This window comes from Giraffa tippelskirchi, chromosome 11 (genome assembly GCF_054371585.1).
Source record: "Giraffa tippelskirchi isolate mGirTip1 chromosome 11, T2T-mGirTip1v1.2.pri, whole genome shotgun sequence".
Lineage (NCBI taxonomy): Eukaryota > Metazoa > Chordata > Mammalia > Artiodactyla > Giraffidae > Giraffa > Giraffa tippelskirchi.
Genome location: NC_137285.1, coordinates 53,081,083 through 53,105,057, shown reverse-complemented (window position 1 = coordinate 53,105,057; position 23,975 = coordinate 53,081,083). Strand labels below are relative to the sequence as shown.

The following is a 23,975-nucleotide window of genomic DNA, read 5'->3' as shown; positions in this document are numbered from 1 at the left end:
GCTATTTCTTAAGACTTTGCTCCTACAATAGAAAAAAGATTTTCCTGAGGAACTTCACCTTGTATCCTTGTGCATATAGTAAAAGCAAATATATTTATTAAGAATATTAAGTAATTTAATCAGAGAACATTTTGTTAAATTAAGTCCAAGAACATTTTTAGGTTCACTGGAAATCTGTTAGCAAAGAGAAAGGAATGAATTACAAAATGATGGGAAGGATACTTTTAATATTCTGTATTGTTTTTGTCTTCAGTATTTATTTCTCTTCCAGTATTGTTCGTTTATCTGTTTCTAGTAATCTATTTAAACAGTAAGTCATGTGGGAACCCAACCTGGTTTGTCCAATTTGTGGCTTCTGAATGAGGTTTTTAGTGGAATAGAGAAATCATTTCTTGTGGCCCTTAAGCTTTCTGTTCTGTATGAAGATCCAGTATTAGTTTGTGTTGAGAACACTGGATAATTCAACTTTAAGTGGAAAGGGGTTCTCAGGTTGCCAGATCCATCCCTCCCATTCCAGAGGAGGCAGTGGGGCCCAGGAAAGTGATGGGCCCACCTGGCTGGTGAGTGACAGAGTCAGACATGGAACTCAAGCCTTCTTAGTCTCCCTTAAGTTTATGAATGTGGAGCCCCACTTTGTGTCTCAAAGGAAACGCATAGACAAAGGGGTCTTTGAAACCCAAGGTCAGTAGTTTGGGATTTTGTAGTCGGTATGTATCCACCCCACATTCTCTGTTTCCTGAGTTAGCCTGAAGAAGTCTAGAGAAGAGAGATGGCAAGTGGAGTACTCTGTACTCAGAGGATAAGTCGAGGCTATCTGAGTCAGGTAACTAGGATGCGGAGATTGTATTTCTCCATCTGGATAGGTTGATGGATAAGTAGGTGCAATCTCATTAATGATTTTGAGACATAGGGTACCTGCTCTGACATTTTCTGCAGTGGTTTCCCACCTCTTGGTGATTCTAATAAATGTGTATCACTGTTTGACCTTATTAAGTGCACAGCCTGAGTGTTACAGGATTAATCAGGAGACATTTTTTCTGGTAGCATCTGCTTTATAAACATGGACTTTGTGGCATCTGTTGTAGTATGCTGTAGATCCTGAATACTAAAACACACAACAGCAAAAAGCCTGCCCTTGTAGGCATTTTGGACTCACTGCTTTTTTTCTCTTTCAAAATGCTTCAAAACCACATACGTGTCTTGATGTCAAAAGAGCTATCATTTCCCTCTGAGTTTCTTCGCTGGACTTTAAGAGTTTCCTGGAAAATGTGGTGACAGTTACAGCTGAAGATCATGTCAAGATGAGAAGGAAATGAGACGCATTTGGGGACTGAGATGCGCTTAGAGCTTCATCATCTCATGGTGATGGGTTTTAACAGATGGTTCCTGCTGAGTACTTCGTTTTGTCAATCCCACAGGTCAGCTGGTCATCATGGACTGAATTGTAGGCTTTGTGATAACTGAGAATTATATTCAGAACTTGAAACAGCGGTGGAGAAGAGACCAGTTGTTGGCTGTAAACACCTTCTGAGTATGCGTCTCTAAAAACAGCTGCTAGCGAAAAGGTCTGGGACCTGTGATTCCAGGTCTCTGGAGGTGGGTGAGTGGGCAGGTACTGGAGGCCCTCCAGACTAATTTCTATCCCCTGCTGTCCTTTACAACACAGTCAATTTCACTATTCACTGAGATATAAAAGTCAGTACTGGGAGCCATTTAAAAAGTCTAATTTTATTTTTTAAATGAAGTTGATGGCACCAGGGAGACAGTTGGAGAGATGGGAGGTGACCATTTACAATGCCTTCTCTGGTCCTTTTGGCCAATTTTCCAGCAGTTCCCTGCAGGGGAGCCGAGTTTCTTTCAAGATTGTCTCAATGTTAAATTGACACTAAATCAAGAGCACAGTAAGCCCCAACCTAGTCTTTTTAAGGGAAGAAAATTTTGAAGGCAGCCAGGTCCCTTGTGGGGAGCTGATGCAGAAGAGGGGAGACAGCAGATGAAACCACTGTTGAAATTGGGGAGTGGGAAGTCAAAATTAGAAGACTTTTGCCTTATTTCAAAATACATCTTTCTCTCCTTGTATGTCTTTTCCTTGCTGCACTCTTGTACTATTTATTTTATATGGTGAATATTTTCTCTAGTCTAAAAAGAACAAAAATGACCTTTGAAACATTTTTCTCTGTGTTGTATTTAGGCCAAAACCCTCTAGATCATGTTACCCTACATGCCGGCACTTTGTTGGCTCGAGTTCTTAGGCAGTGATTGTGTGCTTTGTAGCACACCTGAGTCATATATTAATGGATCGATAAAAGATGCTCTATTGTGTCTTAAAAGGATATTAAGAACTGGATGCTGACCTGGAAAGGCATGGTGCTGATGGTGACCAGATCTCTTATCAGCAAAATATAGCTCAGCATGTCACTCACTTTCTTAATTATACGCCAAAGCAATACAAAAGATACTACATCATGGAAAAGATTATTAAATATATAAATGTCAATTCACTTTATCTTGCAGATGGTAGTTCATATCTATCTATCTTTCTTTTCTTTCTCTCCTTCTCTGTCTGTCCCTTCCTACCTTCCTTCCTTCCTTCTGTTTTGCATGATAAAGTTTGACTTTTAAAATTACATGAAACCAAACTTAGTACCAGTGAACAAAGCTCCACAGGAAAGGAGGCAGATAAATACTGTTTTCTAAAGAATTCCTCCACCGTATATGACATATGCATTTGTATGAAGCTGAATTTTTTTACTCAAAATGTTTATCCCTAACAACTGTGATACTTTTTAATGCTCTAACGTGAACCATACTGTGTCCCATACAAACTATACTATCAGTTAGGGCTACTCCTTTAAGAAGTTTAGTATCACAGATCTTGAGACTTGATACTACTAAATAGAGTAATATCACTAGTTCTTCAAATATTAATAATTCATAGCCCTTTTATTCCAAAATGGCCCTGAAACAGAGTCTGCTGAAGGAATCATAATTTCTTGGTTTAAACTTAAGCAAGTAGATTATCATGGATAGCTTGGCACTGCCTATTGAAAGCACTTCTAACATTTTTTTGTGTGTAAGATATTGCAATTTGAAAAAAATTCACTTATTGCACAAAAATTTATTGTCTGCCAATGTACTGGGACCTCCACTTGAAGTACTAGTCCTTCTCAGTAGAGTATACCCAACAAATATATTAATTAATTTCTATGAGAGATTTTTTTTCCTATTAGTGTCTATACAAGGAGCAGTCATCACACAAAAGAGAACCATTGGTTTCCTGAGATGACTCAGGACATGTATCACAAAAGATGAGACTTGGAAGAGTAATACTGGCCAGGTAAAAATGCTGTGGTAAAATATCCCAGAGAAAAGAAAATAACATGTACAGACAATGGAGTCAAGAAACATCATAGTGTGTCCGTGTGTGTGCGCTCAGTCGCTTCAGTCATGTCTGACTCTTTGTGACCCCATGGACTGCAGCCCATCAGGCTCCTCTGTCCATGGGATTCTCCAGGCAAAAATATTGGAAGGGGTTGCCATGCCCTCCTCCAGGGGATCTTCCCTGTAATCGAACCCCGGTCTCTGACATCTTCTGTGTTGGCCGCTGAGTTCTTTACCTCTAGCACCACCTTAGGGGCGTGTGTGTGGTCCTGAAGTACTTCCTGTTAGAATCTTGTTCTTACTTCAATATTCATAAAGAAAACAAATTATATTGCCTGCAGCAGATGTGAGATACATGATGAGAAAATAGCCTTCAGTTATTTACTAAAGACAATGAATTAGTAATGATTTCATAGCTCATTCTGGTGATAAAATGACTGAGGAAAATGTCCTGAAGACAAAATGATCTGAAATACAATACTGTAAGACGAGAAAAGATGATGGGCTGGAAATGACAGGTGTCTGTAGGAGAAGGCTGAAGGCAGCTTTGCTCTCCATCTGTCGACTGCGGGTCATGGGAGGGTGAACTGGTCACCTATGCTGTCAGCTTAAGGTTGTGTTTCTGTGAGGCGAAGAGCCATGGATTAAAGTTAGTCCTGTCACAGTGGGGCAGGTGTTCTCTAGGATAAGATGGAAGGGACTGCCTGGAGAGGGAACTACAGAATGGGGGCGGGCAGGGCAGAGATTGGTACGGGGACAAGGACACTGTCTTCCTGGCAGGACAGGTGGTACCTGAGCCTGCCAGAGATGAAAAGTGTGGCACCTGGGTTATGTATGTGGAGAGTCCCACAACATCCCACACTGTTGGGAACATCTCAGCGAATATCATCCGTATCGTTCATAGTCACCAGGACTTGTCTTCTATTCCTAGCAATTTAGATACAGCAACCAAGAGGCCCTGGTGTTCTCCATGCCTCCCGCTTTCTTGCTGTTCCTGGTATCATCTCCCCGTCTGGCTTTGCCCTGCTGAACCCTCACATCTCATGTTACCTGGGCTAGCCCTAGGCTTTTGTTTTCCTTCAAGGGTTTCACTGAGGAAGGACAGTCCACTAAGAGAAAAAATTTGTAACTTCACTCTCTCTGCATCCCTTTTTGCTTTGAATCCAGGAAAAATTAAAACTGAATTTGTTTCTCAGCTCAAGCAATTCTGGAAGATCTTATGCTCTGTATTTCTGTGTCCAAACTCCAATCAGAGCTTTATAGAATTTTCGGTGGTTAATTTCTGTCTTTCTCATTTTGTTTTTCATTGATTAAGTTTGTACTTTGGTATTGTAGCTATTTTAGGAAGGCCTTTGAAACCTTTTTGAAATGAATTGAAAATTAATAAGTAAAAGTAATCAAATGCTCTTTCTAATCTTATGTCTCCTTTGGCATAATCCTCTCAGCTCCTCTCTGCCTTAGAGCCAGTTTTTTGTCAGTGGGTCAATTTCACATCTTCTATCTGATGTTCTTTTTTAGTAACTCTCAACACTGTTATCTTTCAATTAACCCTATATGCGAGACAGAATAAGAGACACGGATACATAGAACAGTCTTATGGACTCTGAGGGAGAAGGTGAGGGTGGGACGTTCTGAGAGAATAGCATTGAAACATGTATATTATCATATGTGAAACAGAACACCGTTCCAGGTTCGATGCATGAGACAAATGCTCAGGGCTGGGGCAATGGGATGACCCAGAGGGATGGGATGGGGAGGGAGGTGGGAGGGGGGTTCAGAATGGGGAACACATGTAAACCCATGGCTGATTCATGTGAATGTATGGCAAAAACCACCACAATATTGTAAAATAATTAGCCTTCAACTAAAATAAATACATTTATTAAAAAAATAAAAGATTAAAAGCCTGAAAAAAAAAAATCCCCCATCTTACTAGTTGCAAAACTTTTTGTTTCTCCTCACTTTTCTCAAGAATCCTGATTTTTTTTCCTTCTGAAATCATCACTGTTTCCATTGATCAGGAAATAAAGCCTTTCCTAACAACAAATTTTCTTCTTCAAATCTATTTTATTCTTAATAACAAGTCTTAGTCATCATCCTGTAACTCCTACATAATGAATATTTTCTGCTGTCCAATTTTTCTTGGGTCAGATGGCCTGGTTTCTAAATTCTAGAGGAAAAGAACTTAAAGGAGACACATAATCTTCTCTTTGTTGGAGTTATTCTCTCTTAAGAAAGACTTATTTTTCCAAATTTTAGATTGCATATGGAGCCCGGGAATAAATGAAGATAATCATTTATAATTGAAGTTGTTTGGGGGTACATGTTATGCAACCAGGGCAGCTCTCACAGAGGGCCAACTGGACTCAGATTGATTCTCAACTTGGACTTCTTTTCTTGGGTTTGATGCATGATACAACTATATATTGCTTTTCAAATTGGCAGCCAAGGTTATCAGAATCAGTGTTTCCCCCGCTCAGCATTCTTAAACTACTGTTGGTGACTTTTTCATTTCCTCCCTAAGCTTGTCTTGACTTCCACTTTCCATTAATTGAGAACTAGAATATTTGCTTAAGCATTTAAACACTCTAGAGAATTTAATAAACCCTTATGGGCTATCTAGGGAACAGAAGATAAAGTCTTGAAAGTCTTGATATTTCCTGTCTTAATTCCAGTTCTCAGGTTTGGAAAATCAGATCAGCATCTTAAGGGTTCAGATGCATCCAATGTTGAAAATAAGCTTTCTAGGATACAGACATGTGCCTTGTAGTTTGTTTCACTAACTTCAATAATCTATTTTTGAATCCATGGTGCATTTACTCTATAAAGTTAATCTCTTGTTACTATACAACAGTAGATAATTTTCACAGACTTACCTATTTAAGTCAGTTGTCTTGGTAAGTATTTTTTAAATACTATGGATACATTTACAAATACATAGAAACCTATCTGATTCTAGAGAAACCGTAATTGATGCAGAAATTTACAGATGAGTTTAGCTTGGTAGGAAACTCTTGACCATTTGTATTTTTAGAAATGACTGCAGATAGTGGAATGGAAGAACATATAAAAAACCCATACTATGAAATTTTCACCATGGAGTCACTAAAATATTTATTGTTTATAAAACATGTTTTCACCCTTGAACAGTCTTTGAAATATTACTTACTAAAAATGTCTCCCCAATGAAGGATTGTTCTAAAGTGCAACTGGCTTTTTTCCTCTTCTCTGCAGTAAAGGAGGATCTATAAAATGGTAAATATTCAAATGTTCTTATAAAGTACTATCTATTTCCCTGTCTCAGGCAAGTAGAAGACTGTATTGGCAGAAGTCAGCTTCTGCTCATTAAGTAATATTGCCATGGCTTGTAAAAGGGAAGCAGCATATCTGAAGCCGCAGTGTACCTTTGATATATCACTCAGCGTTACTCCTTTCAGAATTATGGAAGACATACTTAAGTCTGAATCAGGGAATAATGTCAGAGAAGATAAATATCCACTTTTGGGGGGCAGCAGTTTAAAATATACTAAAATTTAGAAATGTTCAAAGTCATACACACGTTCTTTGATTTACTCCCTTCTATTAATATATAACCAGCATGCAGCGCTCAGACTGACCTTTTGAGGTTTGGATTAATACTCTGGCTAATTTTTTTATAGTCTTATGTTAATTTAGTCCAGTTATAATTTTGCCAAATAATTAGTATCAGAGAAGTGTCTTTTTTCTCTTGTAGGAATAACGCAACCAAGATATATTTCAGTTCAGTTCAGTCACTCAGTTGTGTCCAACTGTTCGTGACCCCATGGACTGCAGCACGCCAGGCCTCCCTGTCCATCACCAACTCCTGGAGTTTACCCAAACTTATGTCCATTGAGTCGAAGATGCCATCCAACCATCTCATCCTCTGTTGCCCCTTTTCCTCCTGCCTTCAATCTTTCCCAGCATCAGGGTCTTTTCAAATGAGTCAGTTCTTTGCATCAGGTGGCCAAAGTATTGGAGTTTCAGCTTCAAATCAGTCCTTCCAACGAACACTCAGGACTGATTTCCTTTAGGATGGACTGGTTGGATCTCCTTGCAGTCCAAGGGACTCTCAAGAGTCTTCCTCAATACCACAGTTCAACAGAATCAATTTTTCATCTCTCAGCTTTCTTTATAGTCCAACTCTCACATCCATACATGACTACTGGAAAACCATAGCCTTGACTAGATGGACCTTTGTCAGCAAAGTAATGTCTCTGCTTTTTAATATGCTGTCTAGCTTGGTCATAACTTTCCTTCCAAGGAGTAAGCATATTTTAATTTCATTGCTGTATTCACCATTTGCAGTGATTTTGGAGCCCCCCAAAATAAAGTCAGCTGCTGTTTCCACTGTTTTCCCGTCTATTTCCCATGAAGTGATGGGACCAGATGCCATGATCTTAGTTTTCTGAATGTTGAGCTTTAAGCCAACTTTCTCACTCTCCTCTTTCACTTTCATCAAGAGGCTCTTAATTTCTTCACTTTCAGTCCTAAGGGTAGTGTCATCTGCATATTTGAGGTTATTGATATTTCTCCTGGCAATCTTGATTCCAGCTTGTGCTTCTTCTAGCCCAATGTTTCTCATGATGTACTCTGCATATAAGTTAAATGAGCAGGGTGACAATATACGTCAAGGAGCCTAGACGTACTCCTTTTCCTATTTAGAACCAGTCTGTTGTTCCATGTCCAGTTCTAACTGTTGCTTCCTGACCTGCATATCTCAGGAGGAAGGTCATGTGGTCTGCTATTCCCATCTCTTTAAGAATTTTTCACAGTTTGTTGTGATCCACACAGTCAAAGGCTTTGGTATAGTCAATAAAGCAGAAATAGATGTTTTTCTGGAACTCTTTTGCTTTTTTGATGATCCAACAAATGTTGGCAATTTGATATCTGGTTCCTCTGCCTTTTCTAAAACCAGCTTGAACATCTGGAAATTCACAGTTCATGTATTGCTGAAGCCTGGCTTGGAGAATTTTGAGCATTACTTTACTAGCATGTGAGATGAGCACAATTGTGCAGTAGTTTGAGCATTCTTTGGCATTGCCTTTCTTTGGGATTGGAATGAAAACGGAACTTTTCCAGTCCTGTGGCCACTGCTGAGTTTTCCAAATTTGCTGGCATATTGAGTGCAGCACTTTCACAGCATCATCTTTTAGGATTTGAAATAGCTCAACTGGAATTCCATCACCTCCACTAGCTTTGTTCATACTGATGTTTCCTAAGGCGCACATGACTTCACATTCCAGGATGCCTGGCTCTAGATGAGTGATCACACCCTCATGACTCTCTGGGTCGTTAAGATCTCTTTTGTACAGTTCTGTGTATTCTTGCCACCTCTTCTTAATATCTTCTGCTTCTGTTAGGTCCATACCATTTCTGTCCTTTACTGAGCCCATCTTCGCATGAAATATTCCCTTAGTATCTCTAATTTTCTTGGCGAGATCTCTACTCTTTCCCATTTTATTGTTTTCCTCTATTTCTTTGCACTGATCATTGAGGAAGGTTTTCTTATCTCTCCTTGCTATTCTTTGGAACTCTGCATTCAAATGGGTATATCTTTCCTTTTCTCCTTTGCTTTTTGCTTCTCTTCTTTTCATAGCTATTTGTAAGGCCTCCTCAGACAGCCATTTTGCTTTTTGCATTTCTTTTTTTGGGGGATGGTCTTGATCCCTCTCTCCTGTACAATGTCACAAACCTCTGCCCATAGTTCATCATGTACTCTATCAGATCTAGTCCCTTAAATCTGTTTCTCACTTCCACTATATAATCGTCAGGGATTTGATTTAGGTCATACCTGAATGGTCTAGTGGTTTTCCCTACTTTCTTCAGTTTAGGTCTAAATTTGGCAATAAGGAGTTCATGATCTGAGCCACAGTCAGCTCCTGGTCTTGTTTTTGCTGACAGTACAGTGCTTCTCCATCTTTGGCTGCAAAGAATATAATCAATCTGATTTCAGTATTGACCATCTGGTGATGTCCATGTGCAGTGTCTTGTGTTGGAAGAGGGTGTTTCCTATGACCAGTGCATCTCTTGGCAAAACTCTATTAGTCTTTGCCCTGCTTCATTCTGTACTCCAAGGCCAAATTTGCCTGTTACTCCAGGTGTTTCTTGACTTCCTACTTTTGCATTCCAGTCCCCTATAATGAAAAGGACATCTTTTTTGGTTGTTAGTTCTAAAAGGTCTTATTTAATTAAACACATTTTGGCTCTTCATTGCAAGCTGAAGTGGCTGTGGCTGAGTATTATGGTTGCCTTTTTAAAACTCATGTCCTTGAACACTTGGGGAAATGCAGTGAAATATTAATGACAGATACAAAATCATAATTAAATGAAGAGTTTTAATTTTTAGATTACCAAACTGTGTTTCTGCCACTCTTCTAAATTCTCAGGCCTTTGTAAATTCTGTGCCCGTTGCGCTATTTGAAAATTACTAGTAGTGGAGGTCTTTTGCCTCAGTAGGAGTGGAGAGATGGGGGAAGGAATTTTTGTAGTAGCCTTCAGTGTTTAACTTAGACTGAACTCCTGTCTGAAAATATAGTTCCACTTGTAGCCCTGTAAATAAGTAATTGTATGCTCTTGGACAGTTTATATGAAACCTTTTGGTAGTAATATATCGAGTCCCCACAGTGGGGTCATGCATGTGTAATCCTTTCTGGTAGAGCCATTCATGAAGGTGTGTATATGCTTGTGTGCTAGGTTGCTTCAGTCGTGTCTGACTCTGTATGACCCTATGGACTGTAGTCTGCCAGGCTCCTCAGTCCTTGGGATTCTCCAGACAAGAATATTGGAGTGGGTTGTCATGCCCTCCTCCAGGAGATCTTCCTGACCCAGGGACCGAACCTGTGTCTCTTACATCTCCTGCATTGGCAGGCAGGTTCTTTACCACTAGTGCCACCTGAGAAGCCCTCACGAAGGACCAGATTGCCTTTTAACAATGTCCAGTTGTGTGTGTGTTTTCATAAAACCCAACCAAATCTTGGCAAACATATCCATGGGGCAACCTTGTTAGTAGCAACTCCCTCCACCCGTCACTTGCAAGCATGCTAACTGCAAAAATTCCAAAGAAAGTTCTATGATACATCCTAATTGAAGGAGCTTTGCGATGGACAAACCCAAATTATACCTTTACAGATTTATTGTCTCTTCATCTGCTTGTATACCCTATGCTTTAGTCTACTCAAAAAATGGCTAGTCCAGGAACACACCATGCTCTCTTTTGCCTCTGTATGTTTGCCTGGAATGCCCATCAAGCCTGCTGCTGCCTGGCAAAGGTATAGTCACATTTCCTGACTCTATTCAAGCACCAGTTACTCTGTGAAGGTTTCCCTGATCTCCTTCCCTCTCCTCAACAAGCTTTGGCTCTGGTACTCCCTTGCTTAGGTCACTCTGTACTAACACTCTATACTAACAGGGCTTCCCTGGTGCCTCAGACAATAAAGAATCTGCCTGCAATGCAGGAGACTTTGGGTTCGATCTCTGGATTGGGAAGATCCCCTCAAGAAGGGCATGGCAACCCACTCTAGTGTTCTTGCCTGGAGAATTTCATGGACAGACGAACCTGGTGAGTTACAGTCCACGGGGTGCAGGGGGTGGCAAGAGTCAGACACTGCTGAATGACTAAACCACCATAGTAACACTTGTTTTAATAGTAAATAGATTGTGTTCAGATCTGCTGGTTTGTTTACATATGTGATTCCTATATTCCCAGGGCTTCCAGCCTAGAGAATAAAAAGTAGGGTCACAGTAACTTGACAAAAAGGCATTTGTCCCACTTCTTTCCCAACTATTGGTAGACACGGGGTTGTCTCCTATAAGCCTGTTGAGTAGTCCTTTTATCTTCCAAGTTGTAGATAGTATTTCTCTCTTCTATAGCTTGTTCACCAAAGCCCCTTGGAAACCATCAAAGACCGATACCCTTTGCTTTTCCTTTTCTCTTCTGCATGGAGGCTGGTCTGGTGTTCCATGTAAATCACCATACTTTGTCTGTGCACCAGTGTCCTTCAAAAGGCTCCCTGATGGTGAAAGTTATTTCTGTCTCTCTGGTCTTGCGGTCCATCCCACTGTCATCAAGGGTCCTGATTTGTGCTGTCAGTGCCCGACCGAAGTTTTTATAAAATAACTTTTCTAGTCCCCCTCCTCTTCCGCAGACACACAAACAAAACACACAGAGAAGATGTTTTCTCTTCTTCCAAGGCTACACATTTAAGCGAAGGAGTCTGTATGTGTAACATGCATATACTCTATTAAATTGATCAGGAAGTTCTAGGGCCATATTGCTAGGCAACCAAAAAATAATAAGAAAATTTTTGGCTGAGTTAACCTTCATTTACCAACAATAGTCATCTATCTCAAAACTCAAGAATTAAATTCTTCTGAGAGGATTTCCATTTATCATGTATGTGTATGTACATATATTCATAATATATAATCATTGGAATGCTTTTATTGTATAATACTTTCTTCCCTGCCACCCCAAAATATTAAAATATTTTTGTTTTTGGCTTCTTTCCAACCCTACTGATTGATATCTTATAGATATCAAAATTATTTTCTATTAATATTGAGCTTTCAAAACAGAACACTTTCTTTGATGATGAAATACCAGGTATCGATTCCTTGTCTGTTTCTCAGAATCCCATGTTCAGAGTCCCTGGGAGGAGGAGATTTGTAACTTCACACACCAATACTCTACAGGAATATTTTCTACTCCTTGTAATAGAGAAAGCACTTTGTTTTAGTTTTTCAAAGAATTACACACTTGGTTCAGAAATTGGTTGTCATAGTCATTGAATAACCAAATTAAGACTTTTGAAACTTGGTAAGATATGGATACAAAAAAAAGAGACTTGGTCTTTTTATAAATTAAATGAATTTATATTCATTTTCATCTTTGAAAAGGTTTCACAAAAGCTGCCAAAGTTGGTATGGAAAGATAACTTTAAGAGATCAAGGAAGAGTTTACAAATTTACATTTATTTTATATCAAATGTCTTTTTACAAATTTATGTTTATTTTATATCAAATGCTTTATAAGTATTTTTAAATTCTCACTTCAGTATTGGGGGGTCCCCAAGAACACCCCTTATATGCAGACTACATCATGCGAAATGCTGGGCTGGATGAAGCACAAGCTGGAATCAAGATTACCAGGAGAAATATCAATAACCTCAGATACGCAGATGACACCACCCTTATGGCAGAAAGCAAAGAGGAACTAAAGAGCCTTTGGATGAAAGTGAAAAAGGAGAGTGAAAAAGTTGGCTTGAAGCTCAACATTCAGAAAACTAAGATCATGGCATCTGGTCCCACTTCATGGCAAATAGATGGGGAAACAATGGAAACAGTGAGAGACTTTATTTTGGGGGGCTCCAAAATCACTACAGATGGTGAATGCAGCCATGAAATTAAAAGACACATGCTCCTTGGAAGAAAAGCTATGAGCAACCTTGACAACGTATTAAAAAGCAGAGGCATTACTTTGTCAACAAAGGTCCATCTAGTCAAAGCTATGGTTTTTCCAGTAGTCATGTATGGATATGAGAGTTGGACTATAAAGAAAGTTTAACACCAAAGAATTGATGCTTTTGAACTGTGGTGTTGGGGAAGACTCTTGAGAGTCCCTTGGACTGCAAAGATATCAAACCAGTCCATCCTAAGGAAATCAGTCCTGAATATTCATTGGAAGGACTGATGCTGAAGCTGAAACTCCAATACTTTGGCCACCTGATACGAAGAACTGACTCATTTGAAGAGACCCTGATGCTGATTGAAGGCAGGAGGTGAAGGGACGACAGAGGATGAGATGGTTGAATGGCATCACTGACTCGTTGTACATGAGTTTGAGTAAGCTCTGGAAGTTGGTGATAGACAGGGAGGCCTGGCATGCTGCAGTCCATGGGGTTGCAAAGAGTCAGACATGACTGAGTAACTGAACTGAATGAACTTAAAATAATCTTAAATTTCTCATATCCATGAAAGGGCTCACAACATAAGGATGCAATGACTGGAGCCCATTATACAGAGTGAAGTAAGCCAGAAAGAAAAACACCAATACAGTATACTAATGCATATATATAGAATTTGAAAGATGGTAACGATAACCCTATATGCGAGACAGAATAAGAGACACAGATGCATAGAACAATTTTATGGACTCTGAGGGAGAAGGTGAGGGTGGGACGTTCTGGGAGAATAGCATTGAAACATGTATATTATCGTATGTGAAACAGAACACCATTCCATGTTCGATGCATGAGACAAGGGCTCAGGACCGGGGCAATGGGATGACCCAGAGGGATGGGATGGGAAGGGAGGTGGGTGGGGGGTCCAGGAAGGGGAACACATGTAAACCCATGGCTGATTCATGTCAATGTATGGCAAAAACGATTACAATATTGTAAAGTAATTAGCCCCCAACTAAAATAAATAAATTTATAAAAAAAAATAAAAAAAATAAAAAATAAATAAATAAATAAATAAAAAAATAAAAAATGAAGCAACTAAGTTATTCTCAGCAATCACAAATATGAATCGAAATACTGCAAGAGTCATCATCACATAGCATGCTCCTATACATGTCAGCACTTGCTCCTTTTATTGTCCCACATCTCACTATCACTCAAAAGAAACCAAAGGAAATGACAGATAAGGGGACAAATCATGTTTTAAAGTGGGCATGTGGAGAGTCTGCTTTTTGTCCTTGTGCTCCACAGCACGTTGCACAGAAACTGATCTGTCCCCAGCCCACCTCCACTCTGTCCCCCATCCCGTGGAGGATTTGGCATGTACGGGAGTCAATGGGATAAGCTCTTCTTTTTGATTGATGCACTTTTGTTTTACACAGCATCATGTCACTTCTCTCTTAAAGAAGTCATAAGAAAGAATGAAATAATGCGATTTGCAGCAACATGGATGGATCTAGAGATTAGCATACTAAGTGAAGTAAGTCAGAGAAAGACAAATACCATATAATATTACTTATCTATGGAATCAAAAGAATTATATAAATGAAAAAGTGAAAGTGTTAGTCAGTCATGTCCAACTCTGTGATCCTGTGGCCTGTATCCCGCCAGTCTCCTCTGTTCCTGGAATTCTCTAGGCAAGAATACTGGAATGGGCCGCCATTCCCTTCTCTAGGGGATCTTCGCAACCCAGGGATCAAACTTGCAGGTAGATTCTTTACCATCTGAGCCACTGGCCAGAGAAACAGACTCACAGACATGGAAAACAAATTTATGGTTGCCAAAGGGGAAGCAGGGGCAAGTTAGGAATTTGGGATTGACATATAATTTTATTACATATAAAATAGGTAAGCAACAAGGACCTACTGTATTGCACAGGGAACTATATTCAGTATCTTGTAATAACCTATGATGGAAAAGAATCTGAAAAAGAACACACACACACACACACACACACACAACTAAATCACTTCTCTGTATACCTGAAACATTGTAAATCAACTATAAACTTCAGTAAAAAAAAAAATGAATCTATCTCTTCTGCACTTGGGCAGGGGCATTGCCAGCTTTCTTAAAACTGGAGAAAAGCATCAGCATGTCTACTCTAAAGATGTTCAACTGTGCAGTCAGTTAGAACAGCAGTACCAGTTTCACTTTTATATCAGTGCCTTGATATAAAAGTCAGATTGTCAGTGAGTGAGTCATTGCTATTTTTATGTTATCTATGTTTTATTATTAGATCAGATGTAGAGCAGTGCTGATAAATTAGTAAGAACTTATTCATTTGGACTCTGCTGAACTTCCATATCTCCTCATCTCCAAATGCTCAGGACTAAATTTTATAGAAAAAATTATTCTTTTGCATAACTGATAAATTCATTGTTCATTGTTTGGTGCTTTCATTAGAAACCTTTGCAAATTTATTTAATAATAATTGTAAAAGTGAAAAATTAACATTTTTTTTTAAATCAGCTTTAACATCATTTTAACAAAAAATGTGATGAAAAGCAGGAAAAATATTAGTAGTAACATTGCTTTTTATCCCTGAGAAGGGTAGACACATTGAGTAATGAATTATTGATTCAGTGTTGATGAACCTGAGTTTATCCTGAAATTCTGCCTTAGATTGGGGAATAGCTAGAGATTAACCTCTCTCTGCTGATTACAAACCTTGGTGAGATTTGAGCAGCCATAGGAAATACAGGTTATTGACCTTTTCCTAACAAAGCTATCTTGCATACAATTTAATTCATCCAACAACTCTGTTTCACCATTTCTGTGCATGGCAAATAATAGGCGCTACTGGGAGGAAAAATCAATATTGTATTGGATAAATACACACAAAAGATTGGTGTTTATCAAGGTAGACTCTAAAGATGTCCAGCTTCATATAGAAGCAAGGCAATACATTTTATTCCGAAGCAAATATTGTGTATTTTAAATATATGCAAAATTCTGAGGCTATCTTTTATGTTGTCAGTCTGATTATTTCCTCTCCAACTAAAAAATATGAAATTATGATCAGCTTGTGCTTCCTCATATTTCATGCCTGGCGTGAAAACAGTATTTTAGTATGCAATGGTATAATACTTCTAAACATTAAGGACTCATTTCATCTCTCAAATCTTGTTGTTTTTCTACATAATCAAAATAGTTACTCCTTGATAAGGCAAGTTGGATGTCTGAATAGGGTTGTGACAGAGTAAATGGAAATAATTTTTTGACAGTAATTCATTAAGATAATTAAAAATACTGAGTCTGTCATTCTGATATGACCTTGTATAATGTAAAATTAGTGCTCATTTTGATAATTAAACTGTTATATTTATCTCACTTAATATAACATTTTATCTTAGTAAAATAAGTTGTTGATTTCGTCTTGTAAATCATTGCTAAGTTTGATTTTCATCCAACATTAAATCCTGGTCGGTTAAATAAGAGAGTTAGTCTATAATAGAGAGGCACATGAAAATGTCAGGATGGTGATCCAGTTATCAAACTGCCTGAGTTCTTCCTGAGACTTGCTCTGCAAATTGTCTCAGTCATTTGTTTATACTAAAGTGACACTTTGTTTTAGTTAAAGATTATTATGGGGAAATGGTGATAATATTTTTAATGAAAAAATAATATTGTAATTACATTACTATTGACATAATTTAATGACTTTTAAAGGATCATTATTGTATTTGCTACCTATTGTAGAAATATTACTTGTTTTCCAGTGTTTATGTTTTTATTGACATTAGTGACAAAGTCTTCTGAAAAGAATGTGATAAACACTTTTTGATTGGGTTGTTTGTTTTTCTGGTATTGAGTTGTATGAGCTGCTTGTATATTTTGGAAATTAATTCTTTGTCAGTTGTTTCATTTGCTATTATTTTCTCCCATTCTGAGGGTTGTCTTTTCACCTTGCTTATAGTTTCCTTCTCCAAAGAAGACATACAGATGGCTAACAAACACATGAAAAGATGCTCAACCTTGCTCATTATTAGAGGAATGCAAATCAAAACTACAATGAGATATTACCTCACACCAGTCAGAATGGCCATCATCAAAAAGTCTACAAACAATAAATGCTGGAAAGGGTGTGGAGAAAAGGGAACGCTCTTGCACTGCTTGTGGGAATATAAATTGATACAGTGACTGTGGAAAATGGTATGGAGATTCCTTAAAAGACCAGGAATAAAACTACCATATGACCCAGCAATCCTACTCCTAGGCATATATCCTGAGGAAACAAAAATCAAAAAAGACACATGTTTCCCATTGTTCATTGCAGCACTATTTACAATAGCTAGAACATGGAAATAACCTAGATGTCCATCAACAGATGAATGGATAATGAAGTTGAGGTACATATACACAATGGAATATTATTCAACCGTAAATAGGAAAGCATTTGAGTCAGTTCTAATGAGGTGGGTGAACCTAGAGCCTATTATTCAGAGTGAAGTCAGTCAGGAACAGAAAGATAAATATAGTCTAAGGCATATATATGGGATCTATAAAAATGGTACTGAAGAATTTATTTACAGCGCAGCAATGGAGAAACAGACATAGAGAATAGACTTACGGACATGGAGAGAGGGGAGGAGAGGATGAGATGTATGGAGAGAGTAACATGGAAACTTACATTACCATGTGTAAAATAGACAGTCAACGGGAATTTGCTGTATGTCTCAGGAAACTCAAACAGGGGCTCTGTATCAACCTAGAGGGGTGGGATGGGGAGGGAGTTGGGAGGGAGGTTCAAAAAGAAGGGGATATATATATATATATATATATATATATAGCTGATTCATTTTGAGGTTTGACAGAAAACAACAAAATTCCATAAAGCAATTATTCTTCAATTAAAAATAAATTAATTAAAAAAAGAATGTGATAAACATTTCATATTTTTTAAGATGTCGTTTTTATTTTACATTCCCTGCACAAGGTTAAATTGGGGAGGTATTGTTTTAAGACTGGAAGGGATAGAGAGAAAGGAGGTGAGAGAGAGAAACAGACTCTTGCCAAGTAATTACATTGAATATTCTCTCTGGGGAAAAAGTGTCAAAAAACTGGAGAAGTCGTGGAAATGGAAAGAATAAATTAACTTCTTGTAAAATCATTTTCCACATCATTAGAATATTTGTTTTCAAATGTCAGAAGCAGATGAAATAATTTTATGACAGATATTGCTCCAAGGATAAGGCTGAAACTCGCAGCGCAGTACAACAATGGAGGGTACAGAACTTCCCCAAGGTGTACAGCAAGGTGAAATTGCTCACTGAGCAGAAAGAATGTAGCTCTGTGATTGAACTTTTGAGTTGTTTCTGCTTGGATGTGGGATGATTATCATGGTGAAATATTGTAAAGCACAGACAGCAATATCTGCTAGCCATATTTATTAAGATCGAATGCACATGCAACATTAAAATGCCATATAGTACAATTTGAATTTTAAGAAATTTCAAGGCAAATTAAAAAATGACATTAGAGCAAATCAACAGTCTTTGCCTTCTGCTATAAATCTTCTCATTTTTGTTTTCTTTCTTCTCTCGTAATTAACAACTTTCATTTCTTTGGCATTTGCAGACATCCACCTCCTTGAAAAGTCTCATTATTTTTTCCCCTTCTTTTCTGTCTCTCCTCTCTTTCTTTTTTGGCCATCTTTTATCCAGATGTTTGCTTTAATGCCAAAATTAATGACTCTTTAAAATTTACGCTTTTATTTTAAGCTTTAGACACCTGACCTTTCCTGCCTTTTTAATCTCTTGCTCTCTCTTCCTTTAATCTTTACCCAGTCGTCAAGAGCAGCTAATTAATGAGAAGAAGGAAGAGTCACAGTTGCTTGAAATGCCTTTTGCCTTGCTGTTGAATTGTATTTAGAATTTTGTAAAGTCTAATTTGGATCAGTGGGCTCTTCCATGTTTGTTAAATAAAGGACATGTTCCTAGCTTCCTTGGGTTAAGTGGAATCAGTTGCTCTGAACAGGACGTTTCTCTTCTTTACAGCATAATGGGGGTATAATGCCTGTGCTAGGAAAGGGTATTGACTTCAGATCTATGGCTCATTAAAAGACCATACGGACTAGAAAAATATAACGTTAGCATAAACGTGTATTTTAGACTGTTTAAAGGGCTGTGTAATTACTGTCGATAGGAGTATATACTGATTAAAACTATGGAAAAGTGGGATTTTCTGCTGGCAATCTGCTATTAACTATATATTAATAATAACATACATTGTATATGAAAGTGAAAGTCACTCAGTCGTGTCCGACTCTTGGTGACCCCATGGACTGTAGCCTGCCAGGATCCTCTGTCCATGGGATTTTCCAGGCAAGAATACTGGAGTGGGTTGCTGTTTCCTTCTCCAGGAGATCTTCCCAACCCAGGGATTGAACCCAGGTCTCCAGCATTGTAGGCAGATGCTTTACCATCTGAGCCACCAGGTGAGTTTCACATTGTATATAGATTTGAGTAAAAACTCAGTCAGCCCAGCAGTCTTTCCATATGAATGTATAGTCTTGGGGCTGGACAGGATTATTCCCCTTGATTCCTGGAAACGGATTTGCTCAAGAGAATTTACTAAAGAGTAAACAATACTTGGATTTTCTGACTGTTGTGAATGTCTGGGAAGAGTGACTAATTTTCCTGTGGATTGTGGGTTTATGTCTAAGTACGCCTAGTTGTGTGGCAGCTATGGAGTAGATCATGAGGAAGGAAGGAGAACCACTTCAGTCCTCTTTACTTTGTCCTGGTAGTTCGAAAGCCTCTCCAAAGTCCTAAACTTAAAACTCAAATGAGGTACCTGGGGATTGGAAACAGGAAGATAATAGAAAAGACATTTCTAGGATTGGCAGTGTAGTTCTAGGACTGTGTTTGGTGAATTAGCACATCTCTGCTGCTGCTGCTGCTGCTGCTAAGTCATTTCAGTCGTGTCCGACTCTGTACGACCCCATAGATGGCAGCCCACCAGGCTCCTGTGTCCCTGGGATTCTCCAGGCAAGAACGCTGGAGTGGGTTGCCATTTCCTTCTACAGTGCATGAAAGTGAAAAGTGAAAGTGAAGTCACTCAGTTGTGTCCGACTCTTAGAGACCCCATGGACTGCAGCCTACCAGGCTCCTCCGTCCATGGGATTTTCCAGGCAAGAGTACTGGAGTGGATTGCCATTGCCTTCTCCGAGCACATCTCAGTAAAAACAATTACTTCCCAAAATACCTTTTTTTAAATGACTTCAATTCTCAAATTGCCTGCAAGTAACTTGTGTTTTTTTAAAAAAAAAGAGGCTTAAATTATGTACTTACTAGAAACCATTCAATATCAAGCAAGAGTCTTTGGTTCTATAATTTTCCATCTTTTTTTTTTCATTTTTCATGGTTATTTAGAGATGAATAACCAGTTATAAATAAAGATTCACATTGTTTGGCAATAGCTACTTTACAGGAAGAACTAAATGCCTTTTTAATTTGGAAGCAAACCGAAAACAAATGATCATGTTAGTTGAAGTGCTTTCATTGGGGAATGTCATGGGTAAGAATGGGCAATAGGATTTGGCATGAGGTAGGTAATTTTGGAATGCGGTCAAGCTAAGAAATATTTTGATTTGCTTTCCTGTTGATTTCTTGGCCAGGGTTTCTGGCACAAAGTGAGGAAATCAAATTAATAGGAATTTGTGAAGTTTTAATATTTTACGTTAAAATGTCATTTTAAAATAAGTCTGAAAATAATCAAGCCTAGTTTGAATTCACCAATGAAGACCTATAATTAGATTTATGCATTGTGAAGTTATGGCTCCAAATCAGATCTCAAAGTAGATGAAGAGTAAGGCTAGCTGAAACCAGCCAGCCAGTCCATTGCTGAAAAGAAAATAGACCAAGGAGAAGAGAAGCTACGTCTTCAGGAAGAGTTGCCATCCATTTCTAAATTTAGTCGTTCAAGTCTCCATGCCTAGATAAGACCATGCATGCATACATGCTAAGTCGCTTCAGTCTTGTCCTACTCTGGGACCCAATGGACTGTAGCCCGCCAGGCTCCTCTGTCCATAGGATTCTCCAGGCAAGAATACTGGAGTGGGTTGCCATGCCCTCCTCCAGGGGATCTTCCTGACCAAGGAATCTACCCTGCATCTCATGTCTCCTGTATTGGCAGTCAGGTTCTTTACCACTAGCATCACCTGGGAAGCCCAGATAAGACCATAGTCTATTCCATTTTTTTCACTGTGCAGAAGTTTGGTTTATTTATTTTTTAAAAGATGATATATTGTTGTTTGGTGGAAATTTTATTTATTTATTTGCCACATCAGGTGGCATGCAGGATCCTAGTTCCCTGACCAGGGATTGGTTTATTTTTGTAATTAATTGAAGAATTGTATTTTTGTGTTGAATAATCATAAAAATTTATACAATCACATAGAAAATACTTATCTTTTTCTAAAATAATTCAGTTTTTTTATTCCAATTATCCCCCAAACTTAATGCTACCTACATCTCATAATTTTAATTCTCATTTGTATCTCCAAAATAAGATAAGACAGTTACTGTATATTACCTTTTCATAGCACTGGTAAAAATTTGGCCTTGCTTTGAGTCAATTTTCACATTTACTGTGGAATTCAGGTACTGATTCATTATCAGACTCCCATAAGCATAGATAATTCAGAATTGAGTGTATTAAGATAAATGCTTTCAAAATGTTCTGAACATTTTGAACAAAATGTTCACACAGCACTTTAGAAATAGGTCAAGATCATCATTACAACCTTAAAATCATAGTGTATCTATTTTAAAAAAATATATTGACATAGGGAGTACAATTGATGTACAGCTCTTATTTCCTACTTGGCTGACTTAAGAAGGTTATCTTGAAATAATGAGTGTGATCATTAGTGTGTTCTGTGCAAAGACTGAATCTTATAGAGATACCCTGAAGGGTTATTCTTTGAAATAGTGTTTTCTTGCTAGATGAGGATGAGAACTCAAACCTCTGTATGGGTTTGATTGCAAATGGTACCAGGGAAGAGATTGCCTATTCTTAAATACACACCAACTAACATTACCCCTCTAATGGCATTTATTTTAATTAGTGTGTGAAACCTCTCTATAACAACTATTTTGGAATACCTGCTTTACAATCCTGAAATAAAATTCAAAAATAATGCAACCTATCTATGTTCATAATTTAAAAAGGCAATCTGATGTCATACATGGGTGGATGAGATATCCAACTTGCTTAATGCTACGCTAACTTCTGGTCAGTTACTCATGTTTATAGTAAAGCCATTTGAGGACCAGCTGTCTAACATTCTTTCCAGTATAAAATATATTTTAAAAATTTATCTCATGAATGGATATGTGACAAATACAACTTTCCTTTCACTAACCATTCTTACACTGAGCTTTCTTTTATACTCAGTCTTCTTTTTTGGAGAATCACATCATAGAATCAACTGGATAAAGAAATGACAACCCACTCCAGTATTCTTGCCTGGAGAATCCCATGGACAGAGGAGCCTGGCCATCTACAATCCATGGGGTCACAAAGAGTCGGACAGACCTGAGAAATTGAGCCCATCATGGATTCAACATCTTTTTGAGTCAGATGAACCTAAAGGAATACTTATCTCACCATGAACATTTCAAAAATGAAATGAAACCTAGTGATGTAAACCATTTTGCCCAAATTCACACACAAAGTCAGTTGTCTAATGAGAATACACGCTGACCCTAGAGTCTATACCATCTAAAAACATTGCTTCCGAAGAGGAACGTAAGTCTTTATTACTAGTTTGATCAGTATCAGATACTTAGAATTAAATATTTCTTCTAACAAAATAAGATTGGTTTTATTAACTAGCAGGAACCAGAAATGTTTCAGGACTATAGGACTATAGTCACCTCTCTGGGTGACTCACTTCTTTTTGATGGCAAATCAGCAGGCCTTTTAGGTTTAATTCAGCACACCAACAACATAGTCTTCTAATAAACAATGTCATGATGATCTACCTTCATATTGATTTTGCCTCTGAAAAAGCAAATTTATGTTGTCACCACCATTGATCTCCACATGACAAAAGTCTTTCTTCGTGTGCTTTACAACTTTGACAGGTATATATTAATATATTTTTTTCTTAAAAATTTATTATCAGAATTGGGGCAAAACATTGCCAAACTCAATACATAAGGTCATCTGTACCCAATCAAGAGTGCACATCCTGAACACCCAAGGAAGCTTGAAGACCACACAGGGCTAGACTACACCTCCAATATATAGAAAGAGCAACATTAGAGACGCTGTGTATGCAAGTGTATCCTAGGACAGATTGCCCAGATTCCAGATTCTGAGTAGGTTTATATTCGGGGATTTACTGGAAAGTACTCTTGGAAACAGTTTCTGCCAGAAACTGGAAGGATCAGGGCAGGCAGGGGGAAAGGTTGAACAGAAATATAGTTACATTGGAGGGAGGCCTCAGACAATTCCCTGGTGGCTCAGACAGTAAAGAATCTGCCCCCAATGCAGGAGACCTGGGTTTGATCCCTGGGTTAGTAAGATCCCCTGGAGAAGGGAATGGCTACTTACAGTATTCTTGCCTGGGAAATCCCATGGACAGAGGAGCCTGGCAGGCTACAGTCCATGGGGTTGCAAAGTGTCTACCCCTTTGCTCAGGGACTAACACTTTCACGTACTTTCAGGCAGTTCTATAGGGAGCTTTGGAATAGTTCCAAATTAGGCAAGGATGTAGGGCTCAGTCGTTGGAAGCAGACTTTCCCTGGTGGAAGTGTACCCTAGCATGAGACAGCTCCCATCTGCCTTCTGGGTCATGGGCTGTTAACAGCCAACACTCCTGGCAGCTAGGGAGGTGAGTTCCTGGGCCTGCCAGGTTATCTTGGTGCTGACTTCATCCAGATTCACTTGCTTTAAGTAGTAACTCACCTCATCTAGGAATGGCTCCTCCTGGATCATCATTGGCTTTTTTTTTTTTTCCAGAGAAATTTAAAAAAAGAAATTTAGTCTGGTCAATGTCAGTCCCGTCCCTGTAGTGGGACTTGTGGCTGTGGCTGATACTCATGGTCTCCATCAACTTGGACTCATTCTAGATAACATCCACCCTTGTCTGAAACATTTGCT

General features: G+C 38.5%; 1 protein-coding gene across 8 annotated transcripts in view; it reads left to right on the top strand.

Annotated features, from left to right (window-relative positions):
- INPP4B (inositol polyphosphate-4-phosphatase type II B) overlaps positions 1-23,975 on the top strand; it is an 802,877-nt gene that overhangs the window by 172,029 nt on the left and 606,873 nt on the right. Inside the window, exon 3 of one of the 8 annotated variants that reach the window (XM_081543592.1) lies at positions 1,419-1,596. The exons of the other annotated variants lie outside the window; for them this stretch is intronic. The gene's annotated coding sequence lies outside the window, so the exon portion shown is untranslated. The remainder of the gene's footprint in view (positions 1-1,418; positions 1,597-23,975) is intronic. 8 annotated transcript variants of the gene reach the window in all.